The sequence below is a fragment of the Gorilla gorilla genome, chromosome 14 (genome assembly GCF_029281585.2).
Source record: "Gorilla gorilla gorilla isolate KB3781 chromosome 14, NHGRI_mGorGor1-v2.1_pri, whole genome shotgun sequence".
Classification (NCBI taxonomy): domain Eukaryota; kingdom Metazoa; phylum Chordata; class Mammalia; order Primates; family Hominidae; genus Gorilla; species Gorilla gorilla.
In genome coordinates, this window is record NC_073238.2 from 33,523,357 (window position 1) to 33,550,061 (window position 26,705).

The 26,705-nt window shown below is 38.9% G+C and overlaps 1 pseudogene; it reads left to right on the plus strand.

Annotated features, from left to right (window-relative positions):
- Positions 1-7,534: 7,534 nt before the first annotated feature.
- Positions 7,535-18,809, plus strand: LOC129526213 (general transcription factor II-I-like; annotated as a pseudogene).
- Positions 18,810-26,705: the final 7,896 nt, after the last annotated feature.

The window sequence follows — 26,705 nt, forward strand, 5'->3', positions numbered from 1 at the left end:
TGAGATGGTATCTCATTGTTGTTTTGATTTGCATTTCTCTGATAGCCAGTGATGGTGAGCATTTTTTCATGTGTTTTTTGGCTGCATAAATGTCTTCTTTTGAGAAGTGTCTGTTCATGTCCTTTGCCCACTTTCTGATGGGGTTGTTTGTGTTTTTCTTGTAAATTTGTTTCAGTTCATTGTAGATTCTGGATACTAGCCCTTTGTCAGATGAGTAGGTTGCGAACATTTTCTCCCATTTTATAGGTTGCCTGTTCACTCTGATGGTAGTTTCCTTTGCTATGCAGAAGCTCTTTAGTTTAATTAGATCCCATTTGTCAATTTTGTCTTTTGTTGCCATTGCTTTTGGTGTTTTAGACATGAAGTCCTTGCCCATGCCTGTGTCCTGAATGGTAATTATTTCTGGGCTCTCTAGCCTGTTCCTTTGGTCTCTGTGTCTATTTTTGTACCTGTATCCATGCTCTTTTAGGTATTGTAGTCTTGTAGTGTAGTTTGAAGTTGGGTAGTATGATGAGTCTAGCTTTGTTCCTTTGCATAGAATAGCTTTGAGTATTCAGGCTCTTTGTTTCAAATAACTTTTTTCATTTTTAAAAAATTCTGCAAAAAATGTTGTTGGTAGTTTAATAGGAATAACATTGAATTCAAAAGTAAATTTCTTTCAGTAGCAGGGCCATTTTAGCAATATTGATTCTTCCTATCCATGAGCGAGGAATGTTTTTCTGTTTGTTTTTGTCATCTCTAATTTTTTTTTAACAATGGTTCGTAATTCTCATTGTAGAGAACATTTGCCTTCCTGGTTAGCTGTGTTTCCAGGTATTTTATTCTTTTGGTGGCTATTGTGAATATAATTGTATTTTCAATTGGATGTTATTGGTGTATAGAAATGTTACTGATTTCCATACATTTATTTTGTATGCTGAAACTTTACTGAAGTTTTTTTTTTTTTTCAGATCTAGGAGCCTTTGGGCAGAGACTGTGGGCTTTTCTAAGTATAGAATTATATCATTTGTGAAATGAAATCATTTGAATTCCACTCTTCCTATTTGGATGCCTTTTATTTATTTCCACTGCCTGATTGCTTTGGCTGGGACTTCCAGTATTTTATTTAATAGGGATAGTGAGCATGGGTATCCTTGTTTTGTTCTGGTTCTCAAAAGGAATGTTTCAAGCTTTTGCCCTTTCAGTATGATCTTGACTGTGGGTTTGTTATAGATGGCTGTTATTATCTTGAGGTACGTACCTTTGATGCCTAGTTTTTGAGGGTGTTTAACCATGCATCCCAGGAATAAAGCCTACCTGATCATGTTGGATTAGCTTTTCTGATGTGATGCTGGATTCAGTTTGGTAAATATATTTATATTTATATGTAAATATTTATATTTATATGTAAATATTTATATTTACATAAATACATAAATATATTTATATAAATATGTTTACATAAATATATGTTTACATAAATATATATTTATATAAATAAAAATAATATATATTTGTATAAATTATATATAATATATAAATTATATATATAATATATAAATTATATATAATATCTAAGTTATATATAATATGTAAGTTATATATAATATATAAGTTATATATAATATATAAATTATATATAATATATAATATATAAATTACATGTATAATATATAAATTATATATAATATATGTTATACGTATAATATATAAATTATATATAATATATAAATTATACATATAATATATAAATTATATGTATAATATATATATTATATATAATATATAAATATATATATATATATATTTTGAGATGGAGTTTCACTCTTGTTGCCCAGGCTGGAGTGCAGTGGCATGATCTCGGCTCACTGTAACCTTCACCTCCCATGTTCAAGGGATTCTCCTGTCTCAGCCTCCCAAGTAGCTGGGACTACAGCCCTGTACCACCATGCCCAGCTAATTTTTTCTATTTTTAGTAGAAATGGAGTTTCACCATGTTAGCTGGACTGGTCTCAAACTCCTGACCTCAGGTGATCTGCTTGCCTCTGCCTCCCAAAGTGCTGGGATTATAAGCGTGAGCCACCATGCCCAGCCCAATTTGCTTTTTTTTTTTCCCCCCCATATCTGCTAGGTTTTGGTTTCAGAATGATGCTGGCCTCATAGAATGAGTTAGGAAGAAGTCTTTCTTCCTGCTTTTTTTGAAATAGTTTCAGTAAAACTGGTACCAGCTCTTCTTTATATGTGTGGTAGAATTTGGCTGTGAATCCATCTGGTCCAGAGTTTTCTGGTAAGCTTTTTATTATTGATTCAGTTTCAGAAGTCAGTATTGGTCTGTTCAGGATTTTAGTTTCTTCCTGATTCAGTCTTGGGAGTTTATATGTTTCCAGGTATTTATCCATTTCTTCTGTGTTTTCTAGTTTGTGTGCATAAAGGTGTTCATAACAGTCTCTAATGGTTTCATGTATTTCTGTGGCATCAGTGATAATATTTCCTTTGTCACTTTTTATCATGCTTAGGTAGATCATCTTTTTTTCTTTAGCTAGCAGTCTATCAATCTTATTTATTCTTTCAGAAATAAGTTTCACTGGATTTTTGTACAGTGTTTTTTTTTTTTTTTTGATCTCTGTTTCATTCAGTTCAGCTTTGATATTTCTTGTCTTCTAGCTTTGGGGTTGATTTGCTGTTACATTTCTGTTTCCTCCAGATATCACCTGGCATAGTGGCTCATGCCTGTAATCCCAGCACTTTGAGAGGCCGAGGTGGGTGGATCACCTGAGGTCAGGAGTTTGAGACCAGCCTGACCAATATGGTGAAACCCCGTCTCTACTAAAAAGAAAATAATTAGCTGGGCATGGTGGCACACACCTGTAGTCTCAGCTAGGCTGAGACAGGAGAGTTGCTTGAACCCGGGAGATGGAGGTTGCAGTGAGCTGAGATTGCTCCACTGCACTCCAGCCTGTGTGACAGGGCAAGACTCTGTCTCAGAAATAAATAAATAAAATAAAAAGATACAATGTTAGGTTCTCAATTTGATGTCTTTCTAACTTTTTAATGTGGGTGTTTAGTGCTACAAACTTTCCCTTTAACACTTTTTTTAAACAGTTTCTCAGTGATATAGGTATGTTGCATCTTTGTTTCTGTTAGTTTCACATAATTTATTGATTCCAGACTTAATTTTATTCGTTACCCAAAAGTCACCAGCAGCTGCTTATTTAATTTTTTATTAAATTGTATGGTTTTGAGAGATCTTCTTGGTATTGATACCTATTTTTATTGCACTGTGGTCCAATAGATAGTGTGGTTGGTATGATTTTGATTCTTTAGAATATGTTGTGAGTTGCCTTATGGCCAAGTGTGTGGTGGTCAGTTGTAGAGTATGTGTCATGTGCAGGTGAGAAGAATGTACATTCTGGTTTTGCTGGCTTGAGTGTTCTGTAGATGACTGTTAGGTCCATTTGGTTAAGTGTCAAGTTTAGGTCCTAAATATATTCTGCCTTGGTGATCTGTCCAGTGCTTTCAGTGGGGTTTTAAAGTCTCCCAGTATTATTGTGTGGTTATCTAAGTCTCTTCATAAGTCTCTAGGAACTTGATTTATGAATCTGGGTGCTCCAATGTTGGGTGCATATAATTAACATTTAGGATAGTTAAGTCTTTTTACTGAATTGAACCCATTATCATGAAATGCCTTTCTTTGTCTTTTTTGATCATTGTTAATTTAAAGTCTGTTTTGTCTGAAAAAAGAATAGTAACTTCTGCTCTTTTTTGTTTTCTGTTTGCTTGGTAGGTCTTTCTCCATCTGTTTTCTTTGAGCCTGTGGATGTCCTTGTGTGTGAGATCAGTCTCTTGAAGACAGCATACAGTTGGGTCGTGCTTCTTTATTTAACTTGTCACTCTGCGCCTTTTCAGTGGGGTATTCAGCACATTCTTTTTCGAGGTTAATATTGATATGTGCAGACTTGACCCTGACATTGTGTTGTTAGCTGTTTGTTATGTAAACTTGATTGTGTATTTACATTATAGTATAAATAGCCCATGTACTTCAGTGTGTTTTTTGTGGTGGCCAGTAATAGTCTTTCTTTTCCATGTTTAACATACCCTTAAGAATCTCTTTTAAGGCAGGTTTGGTGGTAATGAATTCCCTTAGCATTTGCTTGTCTGAAAGGATATCTTTTATCTTTTGTTTATGAAGTTTTAGTTTGGTGTGATTAGATTCTTGGTTGAGTTTGTTTTCTTTGAGAATGCTGAATATAGGCCCCCCAATTGCTTTTGTCTTGTATGGTTTCTGCTGGAAGGTCTGCAGATAGCCTAATGGAGTTCCCTTTATAAGTGACCTGCACCTTGTCTCCAGCTGCCTTTAATATTCTTTCTTTCACACAGACCTTGGAGAATCTGATGACTACATGTCTTGGGGATGGTTATCTTGTGTACTATCTCCCAGGGGTCTCCTGAACTTTCTGAATTTGAATTTCAACCTCTCTAGGAAAGTTAAGAAAATTCTTATGGACAGTATCCTAAAAAATGTTTTCCAAGTTACTTGTTCTGTCTTCCTTTCTCTCAGAGATGCCAATGAGTTGTAGATTTGGTGTCTTCATATAATCCCATATTTCTCAAAGGTTTTGTTCATGAAAAACAATCTTTTTCAGTTATTTTTGTCTGACTGAATTAATTCAAAGAACTGGTCTTTGAGCTCTGAGATTCTTCCCTCAGCTTGGTCTTGTCTGGTGTTAATATTTCTGATTGTATTACAAAATTCTTTTTGTGAGTTTTTCAGCTTTATCAGATCAGTTTTGTTCCTTCTTAAGAAGGCTATTTCATTTCTCATCTCTTGAATAGTTTTGCTGAATTTTTTGATTCCTTGAAATGGGTTTCAACTTTCTCCTGAATCTTGAAGCTCTTCATTGGCATCCAGGTTCTGAATTCTCTGTCCTTTCAGTGATTTTATGCTGGTCCTCCACTTGAGTACTAGCCATAGGTCTTGGCTTGGCACTCCCATCCCATAGCCCTGTGCACCATAGCTCTGGGGTGAACTCAGGCTTTTCATTTTCTCCCCAGCTTGGGAGCAGCAGGGTTGGGGACCTTGGCAATGGCAATGGCAGAAAGCCTTTCACTTGTCTCTTGGGGTACCACCTCAGAGACGTGCAGAGCTCTGCCAATCAGAATGATCAGTCAGAAATGGAGCAGCTGCATTGTGGGCCCAAGCTGGGACCCCTGCCTAGTGAAGAGCAGGGGATTTGGGGCCAACAGGGAAGAGAGACTGGGCTTCCCTCCATATGGTGCCTGTGGCCTGCTGGAGGTGTGAGCAAAGCACTCAGGCACTTTGTTTCTTCCCCAGCCTGAGGGCAGCAAGGGCAGTATCACTGCAGCAGTAATGGCAAAAGGGATCTCAGTTGCCTCTGGGAACTCCACCCCAGAGAGACGCAGAGCCACTGCCAATGAGAATGTTCAGCCAAGGGTGAGGTAGCTGAACTGTAGGCTTAAACCTGGGCCTCCTTCTGGTGAAGAGCAGGTTGCAGGAAGCTCACAGAGAAGAGAAACTGGGCTTCTCTCCATCTGGTGGCTGTGGCACGCTGGAGGTGCTGGCAAAGCAATCAGGGTCTTTATTCTTTCCCCAGGCCAAGGGCAGCAGTGGTGGTACTGCTACAGTGGCAATGGCAGAGAGCCCGTGAGTTACCCCTGAAAGCTCCATCTCAGAGAGATGCAGAGATGCCACTGAATGAAGCAATCCTTCAGGGTGGGGGTGCAGGATGGCTGTGCTGGCGGCCCAGGTCAGGAGACCCTACCCAGTGAGGCATAGCAGGGAGGGGGACCCACGTGGATACAGTTTGCCCACTTTCTGTAAGGCAGCTGTGATGTGCTAAGAAGCCTATGATAGTTCTTGGGCTCTTCAGTCCCTCCCTAGCCTAGGAGAGGTAGAGGCAGGGACCATGGCAGTTGCAAAAACAGTAGGCCTGATAGTTACCTCTGGGAGGTCAGTCTGCAGAGCTGCAATTAGCCTGAGTGCTCAGGCAGAGGGTAAGTGGCTGCACTGGGACCCAGGCCAGTGGGCACTACCAGGCGAGGTGTAGTGGAGGTGAGGCCGCTACAGGAGGTAGAGTAGAGACGGGAGGTGAGTCTGTCTGCTCCTCAGCACTGTAGATATGGTCTCCATCCTGGGGGCATGTGAGAGAGTCTGGCCTCTTCTGGTGGCAGAGCTATAGCAGCTGGCACTGTGGTGCTCAGGGGTCCAAGGCCCTTAGGGTTCCATGTGGGCCTGACTGGAGGCTCTGCCCAGACTCCATGCAGCTCTGTCAGTTGGGGAGCCCTGAGGGGAGGGTGTCGGGGGATTTTCTGTGCCCAGGATTTCAAAAGTCGATGGCAGAAGAGTGAGTCACCAGTGGCTCTTGCTCACTGTTTTCCTGCCATGGGGATCCCCCCTGGGATCCACACCAATTCTGGGTGGGTGGCTTTTCTGTCTCATTCCTCTCTGTTCTCTGTTGTTCACATTTCTTCCTTGATGAATTCCCCATTTTAAAACAACTTTACATACATTTGTGGAGTGTAAGTGCAATTTCGTTACATGCATAGATTGCATAGTGCTATCAAGGTTCATCTATAGCATTATCAGAATTTTTTTAAAAAAAACTTACAGGATGAGGTCTTGCTATTTTGCCCTGGCTGATCTGGAATTCCTGGGCTCAAGTGATCTGCCTGCCTTGGCCTCCCAAAGTGCTGAGATTACAGGGGTAAGTCACTGAACCTGGCCAGAATCGTTTTTTCTTTATACAGCTGAATAATATTTCATGTATGTGTGTATATCACATTTTGCTTATCTATTTACCTGTTGATGGGCATTACGGTTGGTTATACCTTTTGGCCATTGTGAATAATGTTGCTATGAACATGAGTGTACAAATACCTGTTTGAGTCCTTGCTCTTGGTTCTTTTGGGTATATACCCTGAAAGGGAGTTGTTGGATTATGTGATAATTCTGTGCTTAATATTTTAAGGGGCTGCCAAACCATTTTCCACAGGGGCTGCACCAGTTACATTACAAAAAGCAGTGCATAAAAGGTCCAGTTTTTCAATATCCTTGCTGACATTTAATATTTTCTGTTTATGTGTTGAATATTTAAAGTGTTTGAAATTCATTTGAGGGTCTTTGTTATTACCAAAATATTATAAAAAGTTTTTCAAATAGAGCAATATGCTGTAATATAAATCATCCTACTTGTTTCTTGATGCCCATGATCTATTTTCACAGTAAGAAGAGAAACTTCTCGCCACCCATCCTCAGTCCACTGCACCCACCCTTTGCTGTGTCAGGATGTGCAGGGGAGAGAGGGAGCTTGGCAGCTCTGTCCTGCATTGGTCTGTGGTAGTCCATCACTGGGTTGTAAAGCACCTCTCCTCCTCCTCCTTCTTGGGAGAAATTTCACTGATTCTGAGTGCCATCTGCATTTATTTTGGGTGTGATATTAACCCAATTTTATTGAAATAACACTAGATAGGAAGTTAGGGGATAGATTCTCTATCTGATGAGTTTTGGGCAAATCACATACTTAATTTTTCAGTCTTGTTTTTTCTCTTAGGCAAGAAAATAGTAAATTAGGCAGCCAGTGGGAGATCCTCAGAGCTCTGAATGTGGGTTTGGAACACCAGATTTCTACCACTTATTTTGTTATTACTTGTCTTGCACAAAGATCATGGCCCAAGTAACAGTGTCCACCCTGGCTGTTGAAGATGAGGAGTCCTCAGAGAGAGGGATGGTGGTGACATTCCTCATGTCAGCTCTTGAGTCCATGGTGAGAATTTCTATTCTGACATTCCATAGTTGGGTAGGACTCGGCTGTAGATAAGGTTGATTTGTTTTTGTAGAAGATATAATTTTATGTTTCTTTAGTTTTAAGGAGTAGTTTTTTTCTTGCGTAGCAGTTGTGCCTTTCAAATGACATTTTATTACCATGCTTCAGAATGTTTCATTTTTACTTTGAATCTCAAATAATTTTCTACCATTATTTTAGGCAATCTTTTGTTTTGCAAGTGTGAATTTTGAAATTATGTATAATATTTGTGGTTACTTAGAATGAGTTTGTATACTAGAGTATGGGGCTGGAGTTTTATTGTATCAATATGTAGAAGATTCCCAGAATTTGGGGTCATGAGGGCATCTTTACTATTGTGTATCTATATTTCTTCCGCTTACACATTCACCATTGCATTAACCACCTCTTTCTAAATTGTTTAGTGTTAGCTGTTTATGTTTTTTTTTGTTTTTTTTTTTCGGAATCTCACTCTGTCACCCAAGGTGGAGTGCAGTGGTGCGATCTTAGCTCACTGCAACTTCCGCCTCCCAGGCTCAAGTGATTGTCCTGACAGCCTTTCCAGTAGCTGGGACTGCAGATGTGCACCATCACACTCAGCTAATTTTTGTATTTTTGCTAAAGATGGGGTTTCACAATGTTGGTAAGGCTTGTCTTAAACTCCCAAGCTCAAGTGATCTGTCTGCCTTGGCCTCCCAAATTGCTGGGATTACAGGTGAGAGCCACCGCACCTGGCCAGCTCTTTACTTAAAAAAAATAAAAACCTATCATATGCATAATTACAGTGAAATATTGAGTACTGATTATGTAGTTTTGTATTTTTATATTACTATCATGGTAGTTACACAATTAATTTATATTTTTATGGGTATGTAGTTGGAAATAATATTTATTATAAAAAGTATCATGTGGCTGGGCACGGTGGCTCATGCCAGTAATCACAACACTTTGGGAGGCCAAGGCGGGTGGATCACGAGGTCAGGAGATTGAGACCATCCCGGCTAACACGGTGAAACCCCATCTCTACTAAAAATACAAAAAAAATTAGCTGGGTGTGGTGGCGGATGCCTGTAGTCCCAGCTACTCGGGAGGCTGAGGCAGGAGAATGGCATGAACCTGGGAGGTGGAGCTTGCAGTGAGCCAAGATCTTGCCACTGCACTCCAGTCTGGGTGACAGAGTGAGACTCTGTCTCAAAAAAAGAAGAAAAAGTATCAGACTTAGGTATTTTCTTTTTTTTTTTTAACCTTTTTTTTTTTTTTTTGAGAAAGGCTCTTACTCTGTTGTCCAGACTGGAATGCAGTGGTGTAATCATGGCTCACTGCAGCCTGGACATCCTGGGTTCAAGTGGTCTTCCTACCTCAGCCTCAGAGTAGCTGGGACTGTAGGCATGTGCTACCACATCTGGCTACTTTGTTTTGCTTTTTAGTGGAGATGAGGTCTTAATATATTGCCCAGGCTGGTCTCTAATTCTTGAGCTCAATCAATTCTGTCTCTGCCTTTCAAAGTCCTGAGATTACAGGCATGAGTCACTGTTCCTGGCCTAGCTAATTTTTAAGCTTTTTTGTAGACACAGGGTTTCTTTATGTTGCCCAGGTTTGTCTTAAACTCCTGGGTTCAAGCAGTTGTCCTGTCTTGGCTTCCCAAAGTGTTGGGATTACAGGTATGAGCCACCATGCACGGCCTTAGGTACTTTCTGACATATTAAATGTAAATGTTTTAAGCAGGAGTATGCATTTTCCTCCTCTTAATAAGAGGTTGAAAAGTATTTAGGTGGTGCTTAACCTCACAGAACTCTGTGTGACAAAGTTTGTGGATGCTCTTTTTTCATTTTTTTGGGACAGGATCTGACTCTTTTAGGATGGAGGGCAGTGGCATGATCATAGCTCAGTGCAGCCTTGACCTCTTGGGTTCAAGTGACTTTCCTGCCTCAGCCTCCCATAGTGCTCAGATTATAGGCTTGAGCAACTGTGCTTGGCCATGTGTTTTGTTTTCTTATTAGGGCATTAAAAAATGTTTTAAGAACTTTATAAAATTATCTCCTTAAAGAAATTTTAGAATGGTTGGTGGTTATATATTGTTATTTTATGAATGACTTGTTTCTGCCTTGTGATCATAAAACCAGGCAAAATTTGTGACTTTAATGTTAAATAAAAATTTAGAGATGAAATGCTGTTCTGTTGATAATAAAATTTTTTTTTAAAATATTGATCTCTGCAAAGGATACCATAAGGCCACGTAAGACCCATTCACTTCCTTAGAGTTTCTTAACAGTTCCCTCATCTTTGGCATAGTCATTTCACTATTCTCAGCCTTTATGTCTTCCTCCCCAGCATTATTAGTAAGACCATTTCTCCTCCTATTCCTAGTTGTATATGACACAGTATAATTAAAGTTGTAGAAACTGCTGAGTTTTTCACTGGCTTGTCAGAGTGCTAAGCAGATCCAGGCTGACTTTATCTCTTCCTTGGCTGGTAGACTTGTTTTATCTAATCTATGGATAGTACATGAATCTTGCTTACTCTTTCATAAACATTGCCTTTGTTGACAGGCTTGTTTTAGAGTGTGGATACTGAAGCAAGAATGTACCCTCATTTACCACAAGGTAAGTAAATAATAGTTCCTTACAGGAGAGTAGCCACAGCACATGTCATGTAAGTGCAACGGAAGGAAATTACCGAGGCTCATCATTCTTCACATCAACTGCTGGGGCAGTTGTTGGCCCACCTCCAAGTCAGAAGTTCTCTACCATGGCTTTATTATAGCTCAAAAGATTTCTGATCACCTCACTAGCTGCTAAATTAGTTACTGAAGATAACATTTTAAAGCAATATTATGCAGAAATAATCTCCAGTTAAGAAATTAGAGGGAATTTATTGTACAAATCAAAAACAAATACTGGAAAGCTTACAGTTTTCAACAAATGATACTGAGAAAATAGGCTATTTGGTAAAAAGTAAAAATTGTGGTAAAAACAAGCTTCAACGTATAGTCTTCATCATGTGATGAGTTAAATTCTAGATGAGCAAAAATAGTTATACTGAGACAGATTTTAAAACCAAAACAAAATATATGTAATTATTATATAATTATTTAATTCCATAAATGGCTTTTCTATGCCTAAAATAAGTGATGTACCTCTATGGGTCAGTCAGAGATACACTAACACATTTGATAAATAGACAAAAGAAATGGTAATTTGCAGAAAATTATGCTACAATATTCTTTAATTTTAACACCAATCAGTGGAGTATGTTTATGACACTAAGATACCCTTTTTCAAGGTTTCTGGAGAAGTCACATGGTAACATTTGCTAGGATATTATGAACCTTATTAGAAAGCAAATTTTAGTAGATTTTGAGTATTTGGAGTATTGACTCTTAATGGTTGTTTTTCTTGACTCTCATGTCTTTTTTGAGAAAGTCATTGAAGATGTACATAAATATTTTCTTCCCAGGTTATTACAGTAGTGTTATTTTTAGGAGGGAAAATTGGAATCACTGACCTTTGAAATGATGTTAGCACTAAATGAATTATGGTGTATCCATAAAATGGAATACTATGTACTCTATAAAGCTTTTAAATAATTTGACTCTCATAGAAATATTCTTAGTGAAAGTCAGTAAGTAATCACCTAAATGTGATTCTGGCTATGTGTAGATGGGGTAATACTTCTGGAGGAGGGGATTATGTACTGAATACTGTAGTGTGGGTTTCAGTCCCTTCTTTCAATTCTGATGGCACTAATTTCCCCAGCTGCTGTGAGTGTTCAAGTCACCTTGTCCACCTTTTACCTGGGGAGGGCCACACTGGCTTCTGAGCTCTTGGTGCAGCTGCATCCCTGTTCAGCACTTTGCCTGTTCAGCGATGCCTGCCTCCCACCTCCTGGGTGCTGTTATTGACAGTGCTCCCCAGCAAGCCTGTGTGAAATCTCAGTCTCTTTCTTGGAGAATCTGACCTGTAATAGATTACAAGGGATTTCTGCATTTTTTTCTTATAAATCTTGTGGTGTCTTTTGCTTAAAATCAGGCAAAAATCTATTTAGAAAGAGCAGTAACTTTAAAAAATGGTGTTAGATTTTTTTTTTTTTAAACAGAGTCTTGCACTGTTGCTCAGTCTGGAGTGCATTGGCACGATCTCGACTCACTGCAACCTCTGCCTCCCAGGTTCAAGTGATTCTCCTGCCTCAGCCTCCCAAGTAGCTAGGATTACAGGCATGAGCCACCACACCCGGCCTTTTATTTATTTATTTGTTATCATTATTATTATTATTATGTGCATTTTCAGTACAGACGGGGTTTCACTGTGTTGGCCAGCCTTTTCTCAAACTCCTGACCTCGTCATCCACCCGCCTTGGCCTCCCAAAGTGCTGGAACTACAGGCATGAGGTGCTGTGCCCAGGCTTGTGTTAGATTTTTTTAATTCATCTAGCAGAAATGGTGCTTTTAAATGTCTGCCTTTAACATAATATTTGCTGTTATTATTATAGTTTAAAGAACTGGCCAAGTTTAAGGCCAAAGTGGGCTGCATCACAGAGTATAAAGCAGATCTCTTTGCCTTCAGAACTGAAGGACAGAGGACACAATTTTTTCAATACCAGAAAGGATTTTCAAGCGGATTTTGTGAAATATTGTAAGCATTGTATTGTTATCATTTTTATTTCATTGTTTTTAAACCTAAATATTTATAGATAACACTAGTCATATTTTCTTCTAAAGCAGAATGAGGTTTAAACTATAAAAAAAAATTTTTTTTTGAGATGGAGTCTCATTCTGTTGTCTAGGCAGAGTGCAGTGGTGAGGTCTCAGCTCACTGCAACCTCTGCTTCCTGAGTTCAAGCAAATCCCCTGCCTCAGCCTCCTGAGTAGCTGGGATTACAGGCACGTGGCACCACACCCAGCTAATTTTTTTTTTTTTCTATTTTTAGTGTAGATGGGGTTTCACCATGTTGGTCAAGCTGGTACTGAACTCCTGACTTCAAATGATCCACTCACCTCGGCCTCTCAAAGTGCTCAGATTACAGGTGTGGGCCACTGTGCACGGTCTAAACTATGAATGATTTTCTGAAATGTTTATGAAGAGATTTCAAAATGCTTAAAAGGAATCACCGAAGTGGTGATATGTCAGGGTAGATACTGAAGAGTTAAGAACAATGGCAAGTGTTGATTGTACGGGGCTTTTTGCTTGGCTTCACTCTGGATTAATGAGATGCATTAGAGAGAAGGTAATGAAGGGAGAGAAATTTTGAATAGATTAAAAGTTCTTACTCAGATAACGGAGTTCTAGATAAAGGTGGTGAACTGAAAACAAGAAATTCACTGTGCAAAGGAGTTTGTTTAAGTATGATGCAGAATTAAACAGTTCTCAACTCGCTGAGTGGAATCACCTTATCTGAATCTTCCGTGGGTTTTGTAATCCTTGTTTAGAGCAATGAGCTTATTTGACATTGGAACACAGTATTAAAATTTACTATAGGGTGTTAATACTTAAGGCCTTTCACAGTATGACAGTTTTCATATCTGTGTGTAACCTAACACTATTGATAGGTTTCATGTTAACTGAGTGAAACACTGAAAGGGAACAAAAAAAGGCAGGGCAATAGGCACAGAATACATACAGGCATAACTCATTTTTTTGAGCCCTGCAGATACTGCAGTTTTTACAAATTGAAGATTTGTGGGAATCTTTTGTCAAGCAAGTCTTTTGTGCCATTTTTCCAACAGCATGTGCTCTCTTTGGTTCTCTGTGTCACATTTGGTTACTCTTAGAATGTTTCAAACTTTTTCATGATTATTATATGTGCTGTGGTGACCTGCGATCAGTGAGCTTTGATGTTACTGTTGTAATTGTTTTGGACTCCATGAACGCACCTGTATAAGATGGCAAACCTCACTGGCAAATGTTGTGTGCTCTGACTGATCCACCAATCAGGTGGTTTCCCATCGCTTCCTCTCCTAACGCCTCCCTGGTCCCTGAGACACAATATTGAAATGAGGCCAGTTAACAGCCCTCCAGTGGCCTCTAAGTGTTCATGTAAAAGAAAGAGTTGCAGTCTGCTCACTTTAAATCAAGTTAAAAATGATGAAGCTTAGTGAGGAAGACATGTTGGCAGCTGAAAGCTAAGCCAAACAGTTTGCCAGGTGGTGAATGCACAGGAAAAGTTATCAAAGGAAATGAGAAGTGCTGCTCCAGTGAACCCACAAATGATAAGAAAGCAAAACAGCCTTATTGCTGATATGGAGAAACTTTGAGTGGTCTGGATAGAAGGTCAGACTGGCCACAACATTCCTGTAAGTCAAAGCTTAATCCAGAACAAAGCCCTAACTCTCTTCAATTCTGTCGTGGCTGAGAGGAGGTGAGTAAGCTGCAAAAGAAAAGCTGAAAGCTAGCAGAGGTTGGCTCATGAGGTTTAAAGAAAGACACAGTCTGTATAATACAAAAGTGCAAAGTGAAGCAGCAAGTGCTTGATGTAGGAACTGCAAGTTCTTCAGAAGATCTCGCTGAGATAATTCATGAAGACGGCTACACTCAAAAAACAGATTTTTAATGTAGACAAAACAGCTTTATATTGGAAGATGCCATCTAGGACTTTGCTAGCTAGAGAGAATTCCGTTACTGGCTTCAAAGCTTCAAAGGAAGCCAGTGCTCATTTACCATTCCAAAAATTCTAGGGCCCTTAAGAGCTATGCTAAATCTGCTCTGCATGTGTTCTATCAGTGGAACAGTAAAGCCTGGATGACAGCATATCTCTTTATAGCATTATTCACCGATTATTTTAAGCCTACTTTTGAGACTGACTGCCCAGAAAAAAAAGTTCCTTTCAAAATATTACTGCTCATTAACACTGCACCCAGTCCCTCTGAGAGCCCTGATGGAGGTTGTACAAAGACATGAATGTCATTTTCATGCCTGCTAATGCAACATCCATTCTGCAGCCCATGGATTTAGGAGTAATTTCAAGTCTTATGATTATTATTACTTTCTTTTTTGAGAAGGTCATCTCACTGTTGTTCAGGCTTGAGTGTAATGGCACAATCACAGCTCACTGCAGCCTCAGTCTTCTCAGGCTCAGGTGATCCTCCCACTTCAGTCTGCTGAATAGCTGGGACCACAGGTGGTGCACCAGCATGCCTGGCTAATTTTTGTGGGGTTTTTTTGTAGAGATGTTTTGTTTCCATGTGGTCTAGGCTGGTTTCAGACTTGTGGGTTCAAGCAATCTGCCCACCTTGGCCTTCTTTAGAGCTTGGGATTACAGGTGTGAGCCACTGTACTCAGCCTTCAAGTTTTATTCTTTAAGAAATATATTTTGTAGGCCAGGCGTGGTATCTCATGCCTGTAATCCCAGTGATTTGGGAGGCCAAGGCAGGCAGATCACAAGGTCAGGAGATCGAGACCAGCCTGATCAACATGGTGAAACCCCATCTCTACTAAAAACACAAAAATTAGCTGGGCGTGGTGGTGTGTGCCTGTAATCCCAGCTACTCAGGTGTCTGAGGCAGGAGAATCACTTGAACCAGGAAGTCAGAGGTTCCAGTGAGCCGAGATCACACCACTGCACTCCAGCCTGGCAACAGAGCAAGACTCCATCTCAAAAAAAGAAAGAATTACATTTTGTAAGGCCATAGCTGCCAGAGATAGTGATTCCTCTGATGGATCTGGGCAAAGTAAATTAAAAACCTTCTGGGAAAGATTTACTGTTCTAGGTGCCATTAAGAACATTTGTGATTCATGGGAAGAGAACAAAATTAACATTAACAAGACTGGTGGAAGAAGTTGATTCCATCTCTCATAGGTGACTTTAAGGGGTTTGGGATTTTAGAGGACGAAGGAACTGCAGATGTGGTGGAAATAGCATGTGAACTAAAATTAGAAGTGGAGCCTGCTGGCTGGGCACACAGTGGCTCATGCCTATAATACCAGCACTTTGGGAGGTCAAGGTGGGATCACCTGAGGTCAGGAGTTTGAGACCAGCCTGACCAACATGGAGAAAGCCCATCTCTACTAAAAATACAAAATTAGCCGGGCATGGTGGTGCATGCCTGTAATCCCAGCTACTTGTGAGGCTGGGTCAGGAGAATTACTTGAACCCAGGGGGCAGAGGTTGCAGTGAGTGGAGATCCTGTCATTGCACCCCAGCCTGGGCAACAAGAGTGAAACTCTGTCTCAAAAAAAAAAGTGGAGCCTGCAGATGGGACTGAACTGCTGCAATTTCATGATCAAACATGAAGAGATAAGCAGTTGCTTCTTACAATGAGCAAAGAAAGTCGTCTCTGAAATGGAATCTACTCCTGGTGTAGATGTCGTGAATATTGTTGAAATGACAAAAAATTTAGAATATTCCATAAATTTACTTCATAAAGCAATGGCAGGCTTTCGGAGGATTGATTCCGATTTGGAAAGAAGTTCCACTGTGTGTAAAATGCTATCCAATAGCATCAAACCTCCCAGAGATCTTTTGTGAAAGAAAGATTCAACATAACTTTTAAATGCATTGGGAAATGAAGACATTTGTGTAACTTCACTTTATACTTCCATGATTGTGGTGGTCTGGAATTGAACCTACAGTATCTCCCACAGATGTCTGTATGCCACTAAGCTTTAAACTTAAATTTGCGTTGTCAGATTAGATTCAATTCATGATGAATTGAGATTACTAGTGAATTAAAAATTTTGCTAATTCACTAATTCCTATTCCCAGTAGTAGCTTTAGTTTCTTAAAAAAACTATCCTTGCCACTGTATCCCTCCCCTCACCACCGTATCCCTCCCCTCACCACCTGTGTTACAATCTTCCAAGCTTTATGGTAGTAACCTATTTTTTAAATTTTGCCAATATTATAATTTTGAGAAATGTTAAGTCCTTGATTGTGTGTTTCTTTATACTAATAATGCTGTTTTGATTGTGTGTGTATCACCTGCCCTCTGACCCACAAACACCACAATCTCGCGGGCAGCTGTGTTTATTCTCCCCTCCCTGTGCTCCATGGTTTACATGGTTCTCCACTGATTCGAACTAAGCCTTAGGGGAGTTGTCCTCGTTGGGAGTTGTAGTCCCCACCTATTGGTATTTATAGTTTGTTTACATTGCTACTAATTTGATAACATGGAGAATGGTTTTTGTACCTAATTCTCAAGTACCTTTTATTTGTTTGCAATAGTGTTCTTCTGAAACATAATAGTTTCATGAGGAAGTTGTAGAAATTCTTCAGGAGAATTCTGAGCCCTTTTCTGGGATTTAGTGAAGTGCTATTAAATAGAACTAAATATAATGCGAGTCATTCACATGATTTAAAACTTTCTAGTTACAACATTAAAAAATACAGGGAAACAAGTGAAAATCATTTAGTGGTAATACTTTAAAATATTTCAATGTGTGATCAATATAGAAATTATTAATGGGATATTTGGAATACTTTTTGTGCTGAGTTTTCAAAAGTCAATGTGTGTTGTTCATCTACAGCACATCTGAATTTGGACTGGCCACATTTCAAGTGTCACATGTGTCTAGTGGTTATTGTGCTGGACTTTGTAAGCCTAGAATTTGTTTCCTGATGATAATCTTCCCATATTTAAATTTATAGCCAATAAATTACTCTTATTTTAGGTTTGTATTTTAAAAGCTCCCTTTAAGATCTTCCCCCTGCCTTTTTTTTTTAAACACAGGGTCTCTTTTTGTGACCCAGACTGGAGTGTAGTGGTAAAATTATAGCTCATCGTAACCTTAAATTCCTGGACTCAAGCAATCTTCTTGCTTCAGCCTCCAGAGTAGCTAGGACTACAGATACGCACCACCACACTTAATTTTATTCATCTTTTTTTATAGGGATAGGTTGTTTCTGTGTTGCTCAAGCTGGTCTTGAAATCCTGGGCTCAAGCAATTCTGCCTCAGCCTCCCAAGGTGGAGGGATTATAAGTGTGAGCCACTTCACTTGACCTATTTTTTGTTTGTATAACAGATCACAGATATTGGAATACAGGAAAAACTATTTTCACTAAAAGCCAAATAAATATTAAGAAAATAGATATGCACCTTAATATTTTTTACAGGTGTTGAAGAAGAAGAAAAGGTTGCAGAGATGTGTAAAATAAAGTCTACAACCCAGGTGAATCAGATGAGTGTAGATGTTGTAGAAATGGCAACACTCGGAAAAAAACAGTTGAGGACTATTTCTGCTTTTGCTGTCTTAAAAGGAACACACTTAAATTTTATAAAAGATACCTGATATAATAGAGTTTTTAAAGGGTAGACAATGTTATGTCATTGACTTAACAGTCATATAACAACATTTTCACAAGCTGAATGGATGAGGAATAACCTTACTTTCCACTTCCTTTTAGGAGGAACCCAAGAAATACGCCAGGGTAGGACCATCTTAAAGACAATAATGCAAGAAATCAGACATTTCTCTCTCCTTTTGTGTAGTTTTTAAAGTCAGATATTTAATATACTTTACATTTTGGCCCTTTGGATCGGTGTCAGGTTTAGAACTTCTTACATGTGAATAGGGTGCTGTAGTGTTAAGTAATTTTAAAACCACATATTACAAAAGATCACGTATGCCTTTATTAAGGCACAATAAGGTGGTGATGATTTTGTTCTTTAGTCTTACAATTTAATGACATTTATCTGCTTTTTGCCTCTCCCAGGGAAAGCTTTACAAAAACCCACAGAGGTACCTGTACCATATGAGAAGATGCTACAAGACCAGTCAGCTTTGATAGTACAGGGGCTTCCAGAAGGTGTTGCCTTTAAACACCCTGAGAATTATGATCTTGCAACCCTGAAATGGATTTTGGAGAACACAGCTGGGATTTCATTTATTATTAAGAGGTGAGGTGCTTTCTCCCTTCGTGCCCATCAATGGTTTATTCATATAAATTTGAATATTCAGCTTATGTTAATATAGTTTAAAAATTCTTGGTTAAGACAATTCATTTAAATTCATGCTGTCATTAATTTTATGTATTCATGTGTTTTATTAGTTTTGTTTTATTGCAGATCTTTCTTAGAGCCAAAGAAGCATCTAGATTAGGGATTGCTTTGCTTCCTTGATAGCTGGCTGGCTTCCTATCCCGTTTTGCTAGATTTAAATACACTTTAATGGTTTCTCTTTTATTTTCTTTGAGAATATGATGTAAGACATTTTCCTATGGGCTGCTTAGATATTTGTATAATCCAAGAAAAGTTCATTGAGCTGAAAAAGTAGAGACTTGTGTTTTGTTTTCAGATCAGCTACTTGTTTTCTACGTAAGATCATAGATCTGTGCCCACTTCCAAGCATCATGAGTAGGATTAATGACCTAATGTCACTGAATAGGCATGGCATTTTTGGGCACAGCTTTGGTTGGGGAGGGGATGCACAGCTGTGTATAAGCATTATGGCTTTGGAGGGCTTGGAGTCTCGTGGAAGGGACAAAAGTTTGTAAAATGGCCATGGCAAGAGCCTCACATCCCTGCTGTAAGACTGGTTCAGAGAAAGTGCTGCGAATGTTCATTAGGGGTTGGATTCCTTTATAGTTCAGGAAGAATTTCATGAGGAAGAGGGCATTTACATGAGCCCTTGGGGAATGAGAAGGATTTCAGCTTCCTTTAGGGAAGTTTAGCCATTTCATTTGAAGAGAAAAGATGATAGAGTGGTACCTTTTGGAGCCAATTTTTTTTTAGACTTTTGAAAGGAAATAACAAATATCATTGGAATACTCTTCACAATGTAAGGATAAAAGGGAAAATAGTATGTACATAAACACACACATTTTGTTTTCTTAACCTTTGTTTTATTCTCATTGTGGTGAAAAGGTTAATTTTTAGCAGCTTTATTGAAGTATAATTGATGCACCATAAAATTCACCTGTCTGAAGTATTTAATTCACTGATAGTAAATTTACAGTCTTACTTTTTTTAAATGATTTTGCAACAATCATCACAATCTAATTTCAGGATGCTTTTATTACCGCTATCTCTGAATTATGATATAGAAATTGAGTATATAGTGTGTTTCCTATTGAAATTAGTTTTTTTTCACTAAGCATAATTCACCTCAGGCTCAGTGGGCTTGTTGCGTGGATCAGTAGCTCCTTTTTATTGCTGAGCATTAAGTATTCTATGAACATACCGCCTGTTTAATCATCACTTGATGATTCTGTTGTTTTCATTTTTTGCTGTTATGAATAATGCTACAGTGACCATACTTGAGCAAGTTTTTGTCTGGACATATACCTTAGTATCTCTTGTATATATACCTAGGGGTATAATTACTAGGAATAGGGTACATTTACACTGAACTTTTAAGAAACTGACCAGTTGTTTTCCCAAGTGGCTGTACCATTGTATATTCCAGCAGCACATTATGAGGGTTCAAATTTTCCACATTGCTGCCAACTTACTGTCTTCTTGATGTTAGCCATCATAATAGGTGTGAAGTGGTATCTCATGTTGGTATTTTGTTTTGTTTTGTATTTCTCTAGTGACTATTGATGTTGTGTTACCTTTTACTTTTTTTTTTTTTTTGAGACAGGGTCTCACTCTGTCACTCAGGTTAGAGTCCAGTGGCATGATCTGGGCTGAGAGCAGCCTCAACCTTCCTGGCTCAGGTGATCCTCCTGCCTCATGTCTTGAGTAGCTAGGACTACAGGTGTGCACCATCATACCTGGCTAATTTTTGAATTTTTTTTTTTTTTTTTTTTTTTTTTTTGTAGAGATGGGGTTTCCTCACACTGCCCAGGCTGGTGTCAAACTCCTGGGCTGAAGTAATCCACCTGCCTAGGCTTCCCAAAGTGCTTGGATTACAGGTTTATGTTATCTTTCAATGTGCTTATTGGTCATTTACAAATATTTTTTGGGGTAATGTCTGTTTAGATCCTCTTCCCATTTTAAAATGGGGTTTGTCTTTTGTTGAGTCATAAGAGCTTTTTACATAGCCTCAATATAAGTCCCTAATTGATTGATGATTTTAAAGAATTTTGCATGTGAGACAGGATGTCACACTTTCATGCAGGTTGTAGTGTAGGATTTGGAAATATTTTCTCCAATTCTAATAATTCTACATTATTCTTAATATATGTTGTCTTCTCCCTTGCTTGGTAGTATCGTTTTGAGGCAGAAAAGTTTTTAATTTTGATAGAAACCAGATTATTCTCTTGGCACTTGCGCCTTTGACTTCATTTATTTATTTTTTTTTTTTGAGACAGTTTCGCCCTGTCACCCAGGCTGGAGTGCAGTGGCATGATCTCGGCTCACCACAACCTCCACCTCCTGGGTTCAAGCGCTTCTCCTGCCTCAGCCTCCTGAGTAGCTGGGACTACAGGCGCATGCCACCACACCCAGCTAAGTTTTTGTATTTCTAGTAGAGACAGGGTTTCACTGTATTAGCCAGGATGGTCTCTTATCTCCTGACATCGTGATCCACCCACCTCAGCCTCCCAAAGTGGTGGAATTACAGGCATGAGCCACTGCATCCAGCCTTGACTTCATATTTAAGAAACCATTGCTTAACCCAAAGGCATGAAGATTTTATTTTGTTTTACTTTTTTTTTTTTTTTTTTGGTGACATGTCTATGTAAGTGTCTGCCCATTTAAAAATTGTATTTTTCTTCTTTTACGAGTTACAGGAGTTCTCGATATGCTCTGGATACAAGTCTTTTATCAGAAATAAGATTCTGCACATACTGTTTCTGTCTGGCTAGTTGTTTCATTTTCTTGGTGGTGTCCCTTATTGCTCAAAAGCTTTTGTTTTGGTGAAATTCAGTTTTTCAAGTTTTCCTTTTATTACTATGCTCTTGGTGTTGTATCAAAAGAATCTTTGTCCAACCTAAGGTCACAAAGGTTTAGACTTAGATCTTCTTCCTGAAATTTATAGTTTTAGCTCTTATGTTTAGGGGTAAGATCCATTGTGAGTTATTTTTTGCACATATTGTGAGGTAAGAGTTTAAAGTCACCATTTTGCATGTGATTTACCAGCAGCATCTGTTGAAAAGACCATTCCTTCTCTGCTTACTTGCCATAAAACCTTTTTCAAAAATCAACTCTTGGGCTCAAGTAGTCCACTCAACTTGGCCTCCCAAAGTGCTAGGATTACAAGCATGCATCACCGTGCCTGGTACTAGTTTGTATATTAAGGGATTTATAGCTTATATGTTCCTTTAAGCTATATAACCTGTCTTTAGGTTATATGTGGGGTCCAAAAATTTTAATCATATGAAACACAATTTTACATTGTTGAAAAATAGTCAATGTCTCTGGGCTTAACCTCTTGCAGAGGGTGGGAGCCAGTTGTCAGTTGCATTATATCTGAATTCTCACTGTTGCAGATCCTGCCATTGTGGGGCTTTTAACTATGCTTTCACATGAGTTCAAAAAATATCTTATGGCTCAGTGTGATGACTCATGCCTATAGTCTCAGCACTTTGGCAGGCTGTGGCATGTGGATTGCTGGAGACAAGGAGTTAGAGACCAGCCTGGGCAACATGGCAAAACCCCACCTCTATCAAAATACAAAAATTAGACAGGTGTGGTGGTGCGTGTCTGTAGTCTCAGCTACTTAGGAGGCTGAGGCAAGAGGGTCGCTTGGGTCCAGGAATTGGAGGCTGAAGTGAGCTAGGATTATACCATGGCACTCCAGCCTGGGCAACAGAGCAAGATTCTATCTCTAAAATATAAAAATTTATATTCTACAGTGAATTTCATATTTAGGATTTATCCAGAAACACAGGATAATTTTATAAAAAATCTTAATTCATTTTCTCATATTATTGAACTAACTAGAAATAATGTATCATCTGGGTGTCTCATGAAAAAGCAGCAGAAATCCTTAATATAATTGGTTGGAATATTATTGCAAATGCCAACCCATTATTGTCTAATAGTAAACCACTAGAAGCATGCTTCATGTGAAAAAGATACACACTCCCACCAGTTGCTCATCAGTTTCCTAGATGTATAAACCAGTACAGATTAGTTGCAAATAATTAGAAAGTAAAGGGCACATCTTATTTTGCAGGTCATATCATATGATTGTATATGTAGGAAACCAGTCAGAATCATTTAGAAAATGAATAAAATCCAAACATTTATAATCTGACATTACTTTTAATAAATGTTAAAATCCAGATATAATAAGACTTTAGATTAAAAGCAGGTGAAAAAAGAAACACTTCAGTTTCTTGAAATGTTTCCTAAGCCTACCTTTAACTAAAAATCGAAAAGTTTTGTATGGCAAAACCATCTAAAATGTGTCAAAGGACGTGTAAGAGAAAGGGTAGGCTATTTGCAAGAAAATGACAAAGGGTTTGATTTACGAAGAACGAATCCAGGCTGGGCATGGTGGCTTACACCAGTAATCCCAGTCATTGAAGGGCCAAGATGGGAGGATTGCTTTCACTCAGGAGTTTGAATCCAGCCTAGGCAACAAAGGAAGACTCCATCTATATGTTGTTTTAAAAGAAGCAAGCCACAAAATAAATGAGCAGAGACTCAAGAAATTCTCAATCTCGTTAAAGAAGTGCAGATAACAATCTAAGAATGAAAATGTTTGACACCTAGCAGGTTGGCAGACAGTAAATTTTGCTTATGCTCAGTCTTAGCAAAGGGTTTGGAAAAACAGGCAGGTTAAGACATTGTTTATGTGCATATAAACTGTAGCTATCTTGTGCATGGTACTTTGACAATATTTACTATTTTAAGATGCATGTATTCTTTAACCCATTGCTGCCTTATAAAAAAGATAATTAACCTACTGTTCCTTTCTGGAAATTCCATCCATGTTGCCAGTAAACACAAAATGATAGATCTGTTTATATTCATATGGAAGTACCTGTAAGATAGACTACAAGAGAAAAGCTTGATGTAGAAGAGATAAATAATACTGTAATTCTTTAAAATTTTTGTTGTAAAATCAGTTACAGTTTGAAGCAATTTCAAGCTAACAGAAAGACCCCAGAAAGCATCCATGTAGATGGTGCAATAAACTTTTTCCTGTACTATTTGACAGTAAGTTGCCAGCACAATGCCCTATCTCTCAGCTACTTCCATGTGTAATTTTTACAAACAAGGACATTGGCCTGTGTAACCACAGTACAGTCAGCACAATAAGGAAAATCATCGTGTGCATGCACACATTTACATCTGTATTTGTCTGTGTACTTACACATGTTGAAGGCCAAAAGCTCATACCTGTATCTTCAGTTCTGTTCTTAACATCCAGAGCTTGGGTTTGTTTGTTTGTTTCTTTTCCTGTTTGCAATGCTTTCATAGAACCATGCCACCCAGATATTCTCAGCCTATTGATTTATTTCATCATTTACCCAGTATTTATCTTGTGTACTAGTGCCACCATTGAGCCTCCCGCTGCTGAGCCCATGTCCTTTACTCACATGGGACACTCCTTGGTGGGCTGTTACCACCTTGCCTGCCCCTCATCTGCCTCTGTCTGCCCAGGCCCTTGGCAACTTCTCCTGCTCCTCCTAAACCTTCTCATCTTGCTGTGTTTCCCGGGGCAATCACCTGCCACACTTAGCACCATCTAATGGCATCTGGAATGAATTGTTGGGGAGAGGGGAAGAGCTGTGATAATGTGTGTGTGTGCATGTATGTGAATGAGCTTTTATGTATGTAAATGTATTTTGGGAGAGCTGCAAGAAACCATAGAAGTATTATTATTTTTTGTTTTGTTTTGAAATGAAGTCTCACTTTGTTGCCCAGGCTAGAGTGCAGTGGTTTGATCTCAGCTCACTGCAACCTTCGTCTCCCAGGTTCAAGTGATTCTCCTGCCTCAGCCTCCTGAGTAGCTGGGATTACAGGTGAGTGCCACCATGCCCAGATAAGTTTTGTATTTTTAGTAGCGACTGGGTTTCACCATGTTGGCCAGGCTGGTCTTGTACTTCTGACCTCAAATGATCCACCTGCCTTGGCCTTCCTCCAAAAATTAGAACACTAAGGTGTCTAAGGAACAAATCTAGGTCATGGCTGCCACTGCACCCACTCCCATTTTGACTTTGGAGGTGGGATACTGTGTGGTTGGCACTGGCGGCTTTGGGGCATAGTGAAGCTGTCGGTAGTGTCAGAGACATTGTCAACCAGACACATATCTTGTTATTGGAGGGCCTTCATTCACCAGGCTGAATGAAGGTACCAAGGAGTGACCTTGATGGGATTAGGGTGCAGACAAGGAGACAAAAAGAAGGCACAGATCCCTTCCCCTTCTCTAGCCTATTGTCTCCACATAGTGTGTTCTTGTGGTAGAGACTCACACAAAGCCAGTTGCTGTGCAGAGCTCAAGCTTCACCAAAAACCCAGAGGATGGGTTTGCAACTAAGAGACATCAGCTTTAATAGCTAGCCCTGGCTACCCTCTTTGGCTACTCAGGAAATATATACACCCTTCCCTGCACATTTGACTTTCTGTACAACAACACAACTGTTCCATCCAACAGAGTGCAACTTCCTACAAAGAAATCAATTTTTACCATCTGCTCAAAATGAGGAGACATAGTGTTCCAACAGCCACACCCATCTCTGGGAGACTGACTATCTAGTCATGAGGCGTATCACTTACTCTTCAAATTCAATCCTAACCTATTTGAGTAATCTCTAGTCTAATGGACAAATGGAAAAGAAACCTCCAATAAAACTTCTGTAAAATACTGCGCATAGAAGGGAATAGTTAATATATGCAAATACATAATCTGCATACAAACACATTCATAGCAGAAAAGGAAGAAAATACGTACAGTTGCTACAGTCTACTTTTCTGCAACTTACAAGACTTTTTTTGGATTTAACCTTTTTAGTTCATACATTTGTAGGTTTTTATAGGGTAACTGTGATATTTGTTATATGTATCATCTGTGTCATGATGAAGTCAGAGTAGTTGGGGTGTCCATCACCTTGAGTATTTATGATTTCAAGTCCTCTCTTCTAACTAATTTGGAATGTACAATGCATTGTTGTTAACTATAGTCATTCTCATCTGCTGTCAATTGTCACAAAAATTTATTCCTTAGTTTGCTACGCTTACATTAATGTTTTTAGCTTTTTTTTTTTTTTTTTTGAGACAGTCTTGCTCTGTCGCCCCGGCTGGAGTGCAGTGGTGCGATCTCGGCTCACCGCAAGCTCTGCCTTAGGGGTTCACGCCATTCTCCTGCCTCAGCCTCCCGAGTAGCTGGAACTACAGGTGCCCACCACCACACACAGCTACATTTTTGTATTTTTTGTAGAGACGGGGTTTCACCATGTTGGCCACGCTGGTCTTGAACTCCTGACCTCAGGTGATTTGCTTGCCTTGGCCTCCCAAAGTACCAGAATTGCAGGCATGAGCCACCACACCCAGCCTCCATATTCAATAACAAAGATTTCATTTGCCTATTTTGACCTTCAAATGAAAGGAATTACCCAATATGCACTCTTCTGTATCTGGCCACAAAGGTGGCTTCAAATTACCTGTCCTAATTGTGGGCAAACCTTTATGCAGAAAGGTGTGCTTTGTCCTCTTGTTAATAGAAGAGATTTATGAGGAGGGAAAAAAAAATCAATGCATCTCATTATTGAAATTGCCAAAAATTATACCATCTCTACTCTGGAATATTGAGTTATTAAAACTGATGTATATAACAGTGGTTTATAATAGTAGTTTTAATATTCAGTGAACATGGATTGTGACTAAATTTTCTTTAATTCTAAAGATAAGAATTTGCTGGAGAAAAAAATTGGCAGCAAATAATTGCAGAATATTAATAAATGGTTAAAACTTTGTCTCGGTTGGGACTATAGGTGATTCCTACACTCTGCTACCTGGTGAACTTTTGTCCTTTCAAAGACTTTTAAAGTCTTTATTTAAAATGGGTATTCATTGCTGTATTTATAGGGAGCATGGAGAGGATTTCCCTACACAGTTTAGCTGAAAGCCCTGACATGCAATCATATAATTTCATTTGCTT